Genomic DNA, 13,309 nt, shown 5'->3' with positions numbered 1-13,309 from the left:
TTTTTTATGTTAGAGATGCAGCATTTAGTAATAATCTAAATATGCATGCTAACTAAAAAGAACATTATTTTTAATGTAATTTTAGCCTGAAATTCTTACAGTTTTTCAATCTATAAGGTAGTATATATTTGCTGTTTCTCCATTTCTTGCAGATGAGCACTTACGATTTCTTTCACAGACACAGTAAAGAGCCACAGAGGCTGCGGCTGGACCCGAGCAGCAGCACCTGTATCATTCCAATCTGAACTGTGCAGGACACTGTGCTGGGAGACCATCACTGCCCTTCTGCCAGCTGCCTCACCCAGGCAAGGCTGCAGCAACCCTGGGAGACTGCTCTCACTTACACAGGGTTGTGTGACACGATCTGTCACTGCAGGACAGAAACACACCGCTCACAGTTACCTTGGGTTAACTTCAGCAAAGGCTTACTGAAATCTTTGTTCTTAAAAGCTGAATGAATTTCCCCAGGATTTTCCTTGATATAAGAAAATTATGTTTATGGCTAAGTGCTGGCAGTTACAACTGTCCCTGTCCTAAGCTGTTACTTAACTCATGGATGCTGTGCTACTTTTCTATTCAAATGTGTGCAGTCAGGTTTTACCCACTGCACCCACACATATCACACAATCATGGAATCATAGACTCACGGAATGGCTAGGGTTGGAAGGGACCTTAAAGACCATTCAGACCCACCCCTCTTGCATGGGTGTGGACACCTTCCACTAGCCCCGGTTACTCAGAGCTCCAACCAGCCTGGCCTTCCAGGGATGGGGCATTCACAAGTTTTCTGGGCATCCTGTTCCCCTGCCTCACCAGCCTCACACTAAACACTGATATAACACAGTGGTTTATGTCTGCATATAATGCTCCAGCTATACAGTAACTTCTGAAAATACAGAACCTTTCATCATGAATAATCCACCCAAATTAAAATCTTACCCTCTTTGTGAAACCTGAATTAAACAGCCCCTCCTGATAATAAAACTGTCAATACAGACAAAGATGTACTGCCGAAGCAGTGGGCCTATGGGTATTATAGAAAGCTGAAAAAAAATTGTATATGAAATGGGGTTTGAGATGTGGTTTCTCTAATATATAAATAGCACAGCCTTCATTTTTGTTAATCTCATGTGAACATACTTTAGAAACATTTAAAAATCATACTTAAGCAGTGTCCATTTGCTTCACCCACCAGATCCACAGCAAAGTCCACAGAGCAGAAATGGTGCTGTAAACCTCACCCTGAATACCAGAAACCAGGGATGTTTCCAGGGAGCTCTTGGTAAACCTTGTCCTGATGACAGAACTGCAGTAGCTTGCCATGCAATAATTTCTTTAGAAAATGCTAGCAGTAGGTTTCCATTCAAAAATAAGCACAGCCCTCATCTAATTACAGAATGACTTTCCATCTCAAATGGAAAGTCAATATCCTCTCAAACATATCCTCTCAAATTTCTATACCTACATATATAACATTCATTAACCCTATATATCTTAAAAATCTATTACAATGTAGCTATGTAGATGTTCAAGGAAGAGAAATGGCAAGCATTTGTTCTCAATCTACACAAGCAAAAGGACTAAGAAATACTAGATCACAAAGCAAAAAACCCAACAAAAACTAACAAACTATAAGAAATATTGTGAAAAGTTCTTGCTCCTAAAAATTTTTGCTCCTTTTGAACTAATCAGCTTATATCAGAAAACATCAATAAAAATAGTTAACCCTTCATAATTTACTCAGTTTTAGCAATTAAGATTTTTTCCTAATCACAGTCCTTTTGTTTCTGTTTTGTTCTTTTCTAAACATAAATGCATATAATTTTTTTGAGTTTAGTATTTTCCTTTATCACATCTCTTGCATCTTTTTTTATTGGACATAATTTCTACTGCTGGTGCTTTGCATACTTTGAGCTTCCAACAGGTTAGACCTGAGGTTTGTATTTCCTTCTCATCATTCACACATATGAAAAAAAAAAAAAGGAAAAAAATTGTATTTCTAAATTTTTGACGCCTTACTGTGTCCACAAACTTCTTTCCATACTCACCTTAGTAAGCCTCTCAAAGTTTCCTATCATTAACCTCTTTACTGGTCTGTATTCTGCCTTCTCTCTTTTTGCTTTACATTCACCAACTGCCTCAAAAGATAAAGAAAAAAGTGAAGTGCTTTGATTAAAAAGGTACAATGAAGACTGAAGAATGTTCTATTTTGGTTCAGCTTCTTAACTTGTTTTTAATCATAATAAACAAAATTAAAAACAGGCACTTGGACAGCAATGCAAGAACACACACACACACACAAAATGACATTGAAAACATTTAAAAACTATTTTTAAACTAAATTTTAATGAAAATATCTAATACCTGAGAAGAGATATCCTTCACGACAATTGATATCTGTCTTTCACAGTGTACTCCATGTGCAGATCACAAGGCATGGTACTGATGAAGTTGGGTAACTGAAATTTCACAGAAATGGCACCACAGAGAGGTAAAATGGTGCTCAGCCATCGAGTCAGGTACACCTGAACCTGCAGCACCTTGATGCTGTATCTGATTGCCAGCACTGTCTCCTCCCTGCTTCTGTTTTCTTAGGTAAATTTTGCTGAGGATGGTGAGTGAGATAGGAGATAAGAGGAAATCTAGACTGTATTCTAAAATTAATATCAAAGTGACATATTGAGGTCTTCTCAAGTACACAGCCAAACTGGCTGACTATGGGAGCTCAGCAAGAAAGCACTGCATGGATATGGGAGCTGAATGGAACAAATCCCTCAATTATATATGATTTCTATGACTTTATTGTTATCTAAACTTCATTTGGACTTTTCCAAATAATAAACCAATCTAAAAAATTTGCAGTAAAGCTAAATTAAGATTCTTGGGAGGGCTCTTGTAACTGAAGTTTATGCAAAATTCTATTACAAAACATCTGCCTACAGTTGTGTAATCACTGTCAAGTCTGGGATTATACTGTGTAAATATCATACTAGGGTAAAGTCACTGATAGTGTCAATGCTTTATTAATTTTCTGAAGTTTGGTGGAACTTCTAACAAGTTTGCTGTACTCTTCTGGGTTTTTTCTTGTAATATTGTGTATTTCAGTTGGTACCCATAAAAATCACAGTGTGGTTTCCCCTAAATCCCCTTTCCTCTCCAAAACTGACATAACACATTCTCTCAGCAAGCAAAGGTTCTGGTGAATTCTGTGATCCTTTGTAACAGTCATTCAGCATCAGCATGTATCTATAAATCAGGAAAAATTTCCTTTTGTCTTGTGAATTTCAGGCATTAGATGGTCATCTCTCCTGGAAAGGCATCAGATTAGTTTGTTCTGTAGATGGTTCACAGTGGAGTTCTCCTTTTTAATAACTTCCTAATAAGTAAATCAATGTACTGGTTTCCGCTGACTGAAAGTGCCTCCATCAAGGTACAAAGGCAGACTAAGAAGCCTTTTCATATTTCATCTGATCTCAGGTCATTGAATTGATTCTTTATATAATAGTGAAAAGAATTCAAGATTCTGTAATTAACATTCAGGGTACTGCTAGCACATGATCTTAGCACTCTCTATAGCAAAATGCCTATTTTTTTTTCTTGTGACACTGCTTTTGCTAGCTGTTCCAAGGGTTTACTAAAAATTGTGTGGTTCTGCCCTCTGTGCTCTAAAATTGCTGTATCAATGGAATTATTTTCCTCTTGACATCACACTATGAAAACACTTGCTTTCGATCAGCAAACTAAAAGGCTAGTTTTTACACTGACTCACAATTAGCCTAGATATTATTTTAATTTATAGTCTTATTGTTTTTCTGATGAACTCCAGGATTCTTAAGACATCACTAGGTTTGCACAGAGATGTATTTTTTAATAATTGTATTTATCATTATGTGTCATTAAAATGAAAATATCTGAAGTGCTTCAAAATAACATTCACAAGAATTTGAGAGTAAATGACACTAATCATAAGAGCACCTCAAAGTGTATAATTTAACAATACACAAAATAAGGAAAGCACAACACAGAATTCCCATATCAACTCAAGTTCTAAAAATCTGTTCTGGAGCCAAGATACCTGGTGTCTTCCCTAAAGCTCCAGGAAATCAGTTTCTAAACACTAAAATGTTAAAGATGCAGGATGTAGCTACTGAAACCCTTCTTTAGGGGCTCAAAACAGTTTCAGGGATTTTTGATAGGGATCTCACATTAAATTGACCTTTCCTGGTGAAAAGATGCATTACCTGTAAGCAGCTGCTAACCTTGCCCTGACCTGCCCTGAGTCCCAAGGCTATGGAGGTGTGACTGTTTCCTTTCCTGGCTGCTGCAGTTTCCCAGCCAATGGAACTCAGACGCATATTGCCAGCAGTGAGGGAGGTCATGTGGTTAAAGGGGAGAAAAAAGGTGTAAGAGAGCCCTGACTTTGATCCTGATTGAGTCACTGGAGGGATATGTGGCTATGAGGAACTACTTGGCTTCTTTAAACATCATCCAGGTTTCTGGTCTAGATAAGAAACCCTGCTCTAGAAACCACAGCCACACTGGCCAATGTAAGCATTACATGTAAATAAATGAAGAGGAAACAAATATCTGTTTGGGTTTTTTTTTTTTTTTTTTGTGAAATAGTTCTAGAGAACACTTAATGAGGCAGCCAGGGCTCAGGAAATGCAGGTAATTGTGCTCTGCAGATCTAAAAGCAGTGGCAGCTCCCTTCTGTCCTGAGCACTGATCTACCATGCAGCTAATGCTCTCAGACTCCTGCAGGAGAAGGTAAAAGCTGAGGATTGTTTACCATTGCCAGGCAGGAAAGGTTGCCTATCCACCAGTGATTGAGCCCCAGCAGCACTGGCCTTTCAAACAGAAGGAGGCTGAGGAGATATTTATAAGTTAAGCAGCCTTCTTGCTCCTTGAGGGGAACACACCCCTCAGCTGAAACATGAGCAGGTTGCTGCTAAACACCTTCCCTTCCTCCTAAAAGCCTCTTCTCAGGGGTAAAGTGGTGGAGAATAAACAAAAAGGTATATAAATGTAGCATATTTCTATAAAATGCAATAAAACATATTTTGATACACATAAAAGTATGACCAGAGGTTCAGATAAACCCACTGCATGGATTATAATAGCACCTGTGTACTTTAGAATACACTTAAATGATAATTTGCTTCAGAACATACTTTGAAGAAAGAAGAGAACTCTGTTCATTTTTGATCCTCACAAAGTGTAGTTATTTTTGGAAGGAGAATTGTTAAAAATATTCATGTTATTGGATGGAGCAGCACAGTTTACTGTAATTGCTACTGCAGTCTGTCTGATGATTGGTGGTCAATATTTTCACATGAGACTCCCCACAAAAAAATGTGCTCTTTAGCCTGTACTAAACCAAAAAAAATACAGAGAATTTGGGTGAGGAACTGGAGAGTATCATTGTTTCATTTACAATGAAAACCACTGCAGTTCCAGAGCTAGCACCCTGACTATGTGTCTGTGTATTCTCTGAAAATAGAGCTGGCTTTGGATTGAACCATCTCTCACCAGCTATACAGAGGGGAAGTGATGTCACTCTGAAAATAAATATAGAAATGGGTTTTCTGGAAATATTTATACTTTGTTCATGGATAAAGTGCTGAATGTACAGCCAAGGAGAGCCCACTGCTCAGCTTGCACCACTTGAAAAGAGGAAAGTTTTTAAATTTGCAAGGATTCTCACACCAGGGACTTTTTTTTTCTTTTAAAATAACTGACTCTTGACATAACCTTGTCTTTTTTAAAGGCCAAACATTTTCCTTACTCCCAAGTGCTTTGTGAGCCTTAGGGATATATTGTCCCTGGCAAAACTGGGATAGCAATATCCTGGGAACGGGTGATTTCCATCAGGGACAAGGAAATCGCTCCAAACCACATTTCATTCTGGTTACAGCATTTTAATGAGATTTGCAAGCCCTTCTGAGACAGTCACAAGAAACATTCAGCCCCAAACCCTCAATCAGAATCCTGAAAGTTATTCTAATGTCTCAGCAAAAGATGGATCTTAGGACTCCAGTTTGGCTGTGATATTTCTTACATTATATTTAGCACTGATTAATTAGGGGGTGACTAAGTACTGACCTCTCAATTAATTTTGAAAGAAGTTGGATGACTGGAAATACCTAACAACATTTGAGAAGTGACTCCTTAACTGTTTCCTGGAAAACAGCTTCCAAAAATCTTCTTCAATAACTTCCAAACCCCTTCATGATATGGATTTCATCTTAATCAAGCCACTCTTATTCTAATGAACACATAATTCCCTGAGAGAATATGAGCAAGTATTTATAGGGAAATAATAAAATTGTAGCTAGCAATATAACTCTTAATGTGCAATAAGAGCGCATATATGTGAATGCAAATGAAAGCACCATCATCTATCTCTCTGTGATCATCCCTCAGTTACTAACAGCTTCTTTGCAAACAGTGTTGCATGGATCCAGATATTGCACTTAGAGTGAAAAAAGCAGCTCATTGAGGACAGGATCAGTAACACCAAAAGGATAAAATAATAAGGGGTGTAAAATAACTGTTAAAGAAACTAAGGGTTAAGAAGTAAATTTTTAGGGTAAAATGTGATTTAAATTTCATCAGAAATGAACTGTGATTCAGATCATGCTGTTTTTTCCAGTTTACACATTTTGAATTAATGTAGCATGGATTATGTTGCATAAAACAATGACAATACATGAATTCTACTCATGGAAATTACTCATCTATCAGCCAGTGTCAGGTACATTCAGAAGCACATGCATTAAGTTCTGCACTGTAAGTTCAAGTCATTTGTATGTGAATAATGCTAGTTGTGAAAATGAAAACAAGAAGAGATAAGGAAACTTTGGGATCCTTCTGCACTGACTTCTCTTTGACCCAGGAAAGAACAATGAATGTTTGCTTTCCCTTGCAAGGGGTGCCGACAAGGCTAGACAAACAAAGAAGCAGAAGCTCAGCTGGTGCAAATTAGTACACTTGCATTGACTTAATGGAACTGCATCCTTTACCCCAGCTAAAGATGTGGACACAAATGTTAAAGGTTCCTCTGTTATAATTTTTTCAGTACAAGGATCAATCATGAATCCTTTCACAAATCTTCGAACAGAACTTTTCCCAAGCAGATTTTGCAGACCTGAGTCTGATTTTCTATTTCTTGAATGGCACAAAATATTTGATTCCCCTCATAACTGCTTTTTCCTAGTCCAGTTTCCACATTATTTTGTTGACTCTGTAGTACTGCAGTGAAAACAGCCCTGTCAGTCCTTCCAGGTCCTCCTCAGTTTACTAGCAGTGTGCACTCAGGGGCAATATTCAAGGAGGCCTGGCCATGCATGCCCATATGCTTCGTTCTGTCTCCCAAAAACCTAACTACAGTCTCTGAAAATTAGCAGGCAAAGGCCAACAATTTACTTCAACAAAAAGACTGCACTCTATTTTTAAAAATTCTTTTCAGATGGAGATACCACTTCCATTCACCTAAAAACACAAAACAAGTTAGATCATAAAAAGAAAAACATTTGCTAAATTTTACTGCTGTCTGAAGATCTATCTCTTATATGGGCCTGAAGTGATGTTGTGTTTGCCTGGAAACTGAACTGTTTTGAAAACAGTAAAAGCATGTTTGTAATAGCTTGTCGTTCTCGTCAGTGCTATTAGTGTCCAGTAAACTCTCCCCTTGTAAATCCATAGATGTCAAAGGTTTCTGTGGATCTTTTCTAAGCAAGTGTATAGTTTGGCATAGTGTCTGATTGGGCAGAGGTGAAGGATCCTGGTGTACAGATCTTGGATTGTCTCCTGTTAGAAAGTCTGGGAGGTTTCTAATGCTACTATTTGGCAAATGCATTTCGGAAGAGAGCCAAAAGACTGTTCTCCTCTGGCTCTGGGAAGACTGGTGCTCCAGAAGAAATCAATAGAGCCCAGTAAAAACAGAAGAAACCAAATGAAAATGTCTGTTAGTGACTATATGACTTCTGGGCTTAGATGTGCTCTGACATAGTAGCTTGTTTTTACTGTTCAGTAATATTCAGATTAACATCACTGTCAGAGGGATTATAGCAAAGAAAAACTGTAAAAGGGAATAGAAAAAAAATTAATAAATAAGACTGAAACAAGAAGGGGGAAACAAGCAGAATGGGAAGAACAACCTGACTGGAAAAGCAGAGTTTCATGACCAGACATGGACACTGAGACGGAATTTTTCAGAATAAAAACAAGACTGACCCATTAGAAAACTTCATTTTCAGGAGAATAAAAGAGCAATGTTAATTTGAAGAAAGCATTTTTTTTGAGGCAAGGACAGCTGGAATGCTTTTTGTTACTAAAGCAAGATCTGTTCCAGGAAGAATTCCTAAGCAATATGTGTATCTGTCTCTATACCCTCTGCAAAGGTCCCATGAAAACTATTAAATTACTGCTTGTCATTCTAACTTGATGCTTTGCTGAAGTTCAGAAAATGGCTGCCAGCTTAAACTGTGAACTGCTTTAAATCACTCCTATCCAGGTGATGATGAATGTTCTCTAGATTTTATCTGCAGAGTGGAAAAAACAAACAAGAATACATTACTCAACCCCTAAGATTTTTTAGAAGCTGAAATTCATCTAAAGGAACACTTGAGTCCTGTCTACCCCCCACTGAACTGATTAGGAATTTCAGCTAAATAAAGAATGAAGGTGAGACTGAAATGCCCATGTAATCAACCTTCACAAAAAATCTAATACAAAGTTAAAACTCTTTTGAGATAAGTGCAAACATGGGAGCACTGAAATAATACTGAAAGAAATGAAGGAGGCTTTTTAAAATTCCCAACTTGTGCTTTCCTCAAAGTGTAATTCAAAACTGATTAAAAGTATTAAATCCTTCTTATGCAAAGGGTTAATAACAAAATTCAAATAGTGGTGTGGTGTCCCATGGATACTCAATAATGAAAATTCAAACGCTCATTTCTTTAAGCCTTTTGTGTCCCTTTTCTAGATAATTGGTTTTTTGCCTAATTTTTGAGGCTATTTAATAACACCTCCTGCTAGACATTTCATGTAAACTCAGCAAGAGGAGGCATCGTGAGTAATAGAAAAGAGTTCTGCTCATTTTAAAGCTCAAATTCATACTTTTCTTAACAAAGGAGATCCCCACTGTTAGAGTTTGGCAACCAGCGGGCCAACTGCATTGGGGAAGATTGGATTAGGGGGGCAGCTGACTGTGCAGTAAAGTCTCCACTCCAAAGAAGGATTTTTATGTAAATTCCATTACAATTCATGCTTTTTGGAGATAATGAAACGGATACAAAACACTTCAAGGTTTCCAAGTCAGCAAAATAATGAACAGGGGCATTCAGAAAGTTGATTTAATACATTTTTTTAACACTGGGACCCTTGCATGAATAGGATTGGCATCTGTTCAATGTATCACATGGAGTTTACTTTTGATACCACTATCTAAACCCCATAACTTTTCAGGCTATTAGTGATGTGTGAACATCAGCTATCAAGAGTTTTCCTCAGTTTAAGCTCTAATAGGCTGTATCATTTTTCAAGTATTTGCCTGCAGGCAAATTTTACCTAATAATCAGCCAAATACTTTTTGAAAATAGATTATTTTCAACTCAACAGTTTTACACAACTGTCTGTGACTATGCCACAGCATTTTTAATCGATGAACTTCAAATAAGAAGAGTCTGGGGTCAAGGGAGCCATTACGATGATCTCTACTTTGTTCTCTCACATAAGGTATAGAATTTAATTTGTCAGTATTTGCCCTGATCATAGTGGAACCAGAACCTGGATGCTTTTTCTTCAAATTTGTTTGTTTGCTGATTACAAAATTAAAATGTGTATATATTTGTATATTTTGTATATATTTGTAAAAGTGTGTATAGATAAACGTGTAGGCACACACTAAGCATTTTTAGACCAGAAATACTCTCAAATGTTGAGTTCTGCCGTTCAATCCAGCTGATATGAATATCTCGGGTGCAAAATATGCAGTGAGAATACTTCCACCACACTGAAGTGCCCATGCCATCAGGTCTATCCATCACTTTAGAAAGACTAAAGACACCATGGGAGGGCCAACACAGAATACAACACACATGTACTACTTAAGAGCTTTGCAAGGCCTTTGGGTACTTCTCTCCTGTGGTTTGTGTGTTAATTTTAGTATTAACCTGCTATTAGTGATAGTCAGGTTCACAGTGCTCAACAGGGATATCTATTCAATAGCCACATTCCAAGCAAAACTGTACTGCTGATACTGTTAGTGTCTTTATGCACAACATCTCTATTGATACAAATTCTTCTCTTAAGAGAATGGAGAAATCATCCAGTTTTAGGAGCTGAAAGAAATAAATCATTAACAAGTATGTAAACTACAGATATAGAAAGATTAGCAAAGTTCAGAAATGGTATAATACTGGGGCCACTGATGTCTAAAGTAGTACTCTTCCCTCTTGATGTAAGTTTTCCTTCAAACAAGCATCTATTTATTTAAATAAAAAGGAATATTCACAATACAGTTTTTCTTCGATATACATAATCAAAACAGAAACTAACTAGTGTTCCAAAAGTGTTTCAAAAAAAGAATCAACCAGGATTTGAACCACAATTGAGTTTGTATGATTGAACATTTAGCTATTAAGGCTCTTTATTATGATTGATGAGGCTAAAAGGTGAGTTTATGAATTAAAGTTTGCAAGCTCTGTTGTTTAATGAAAAACACTGAGAAGCCACAAAAAGCAAAATCTCAGAAACAGCTATTCTTATTGTTTACCACAAGATCACACTGGTCATATTGTATCATTTAAGAGAAAATGTAATAGGCTTTTATGAAACAAACAAAAGCAGTAACAAGCTATAAACAAATTTGATTTGTGGGGCTTTTGTGGTTCCAAGCTGTTCATTTGGTTATAATCACATACCTTGCTTTTCCTAGGGAAATATCCAGCCAAATACACTCACTTCGGAATAAAAAGGAAAGTAAGAAGCAACAGAGAGAGAGAAAACAGGTCAGGATCCTGCCCTGCTTCCACTGTACTAAGCAGTAATTACTCTGGGAAGTGTTATTAAGCTGAGTACTCCGTGGGCCAGGTTCAGCTACCCATATTCAGGCAGACTTAACACACTGGCCACCAGTGAGTCCTCCTGGGCCATGCTCTGAGCACCACCACACAGTGAGCAGTTACTAATATGAATAGTCCTGCTGACTTCAATATAATTATGGAGAAGAAAGAAACTACTCAGGGTGGGAACAGCTGGTATCAAAATCAATCTCAACAGGAATAAGGATGGCAGAATCAAGTCTTCTGGGCACAGCCAGCTCACTTAATGCTAAAACAAAACACAGCAAAAAGCATTTATGCCTGATAGACTAAAAACCTGGATGGAAAAAACCCTTTTAATTAAGAATGATAGGAGTGGAAAATCTTCTTCCTAGAAGAAAATAAGAACATTCCAAAGATACAAGCACAACCAAAAGAATGATAAAAAAGCCACTCTTTTTCTCCGTGTTTAGGAAATGAATAGAGCTGAATTGCTCTTTGTCACAGCCATATAATACTGTCTTCAGGTGGCCATTGTTTCCATGTCACCTTTGAACCACACAAAACCCTCGTCAACATGCTCCTCAAATATTCTGTTGTTTTCCTTCAAGGAGTGATTTATAGCACTTCCCAGCAAGGAATGTGCCACATCCATTAAACATTAATACTGAGTTATAGTTTTCTAAATCATAGCTATCCGCTTTGTAGTCTTGTGCTTGACTTGTATTCCAGGAAAAGAAATATGTATTTTTCTGTTGTGTCATTTATTTACTCAGCACTGGGCTCTACTGAAATCTCCTGAAAACAATGAGAAAATGTCTTTTTGTTTGTTTTTTAAAAATACCTGAGTTTGCTTGAAATACACAGTGTGAGACAGTACAAACATGAGTAACAATTTGATAAGACTTGAACAGAGGCCACAGCACAATATGTCACAGCTAGGACAGCTCAAGAGGGCTGCCAGAATTCCCTTCAAAGGAAAAAGCCTACAATGACCTTACATGGGAAGATGGGAGAAATCCAGAGAAAGTGAGATTTTTATTTAAACTGGAGAAGAACAATGGTTCTGACACAGAAGAGAGATGTTTCCACTGGACAGCTGGTCTCCAGCTATCCCATCACATTCACAGGTACTCCTGCCTCATGCCTTTTCTGAATACAATTTACTAAATCACTTGAGCAGATATTTAAAATTATGTACAACAATAATACCATTGAAATGAATGGAAGCAACTATGTGTTTAAAATTAGACACATGCTTAAATGTAAGCCAGAATGAAGCACATAATCCTCTCACCATGATATTTTCAAATTGCCCTTGAACCTTGGTCAGTGAAAACACATAGAGTCACAGAGCAATTCCCAGCACCTCACCAGTCTTGTCTGTGACACTCATTCCAAGGCATTAGACCCTGGATCCATGGGGAAGATGACTGCAGCATGCTGGAGGCATTGGCTTCCTTGAGCACTTTTTGCTGGCTATGCAGCAGAATCTGCTGTGCTCAGAAAAATGCATGTCTTAGGGGAAGGATTTGGAACTAATGCACTCCAGAGCATTCTTAAACTCGACTAATCGAGTGATCAAAGTATTAATTATTATTTTTTTTAGGACAGCAGTATCTTCCCTCACTGTAATCTAAGCACAATCTTCCATCTACCATCTAGTTATATTGGACTCCACTCTTAACCACCCAGTGCCCAAAGCATGGAAAAAGCCTTGGTGCCTAATAGAGCACTCTGTAATTCATCTGGAGACCCTGGGAAGCCCCAAACCATACCAGTGTCTAGCATATACTGCTTATTGTCAATTTTGTAATATATGGTAGTTACTGCATTTCAAATACAAAGAAGAAGTCTGCACTATGTAATGTGAAAGAGAAGACAAAGCAACCCCATCTCAACATGTGCTTCGGACAGTAAAAGCAATTCTCTACATGCACATGAGGAAATTAACAGCATTCCCCACACATTCATTCAAAGCAGTGAACATGCTGTGCTGGATGCACATATACATCAGAGAAGCAAAATTGCTTTAAATAATCAAAATACACAAAGGAACATTTTCTGTGTGGCTGGAAATAACCCTGACAAATGTTAATGCTTTGCAAATGAAAAACATTCTTTAAGAAGCAACATAAAAAACAGAGCAAATTTTCAGATGCATACAAAATAAACTCCTATATTAACTGTGTTTCGCTACCTAGATGTATACAAAGATCATCGTGTGATGAACAAGTACATGCAGACTCCTTTTTTTTTTTTTT

General features: G+C 37.5%; 1 protein-coding gene across 1 annotated transcript in view; it reads right to left on the bottom strand.

Moving 5' to 3' along the window:
• Nucleotides 1-13,309, bottom strand: part of ADGRL2 (adhesion G protein-coupled receptor L2) — a 321,354-nt gene that overhangs the window by 187,917 nt on the left and 120,128 nt on the right. The window lies entirely within an intron of this gene.

This window comes from Onychostruthus taczanowskii, unplaced genomic scaffold, assembly GCF_017590055.1.
Source record: "Onychostruthus taczanowskii isolate IOZ18803 unplaced genomic scaffold, ASM1759005v1 scaffold7, whole genome shotgun sequence".
Classification (NCBI taxonomy): domain Eukaryota; kingdom Metazoa; phylum Chordata; class Aves; order Passeriformes; family Passeridae; genus Onychostruthus; species Onychostruthus taczanowskii.
This window is presented reverse-complemented; position numbering and strand designations above follow the sequence as displayed.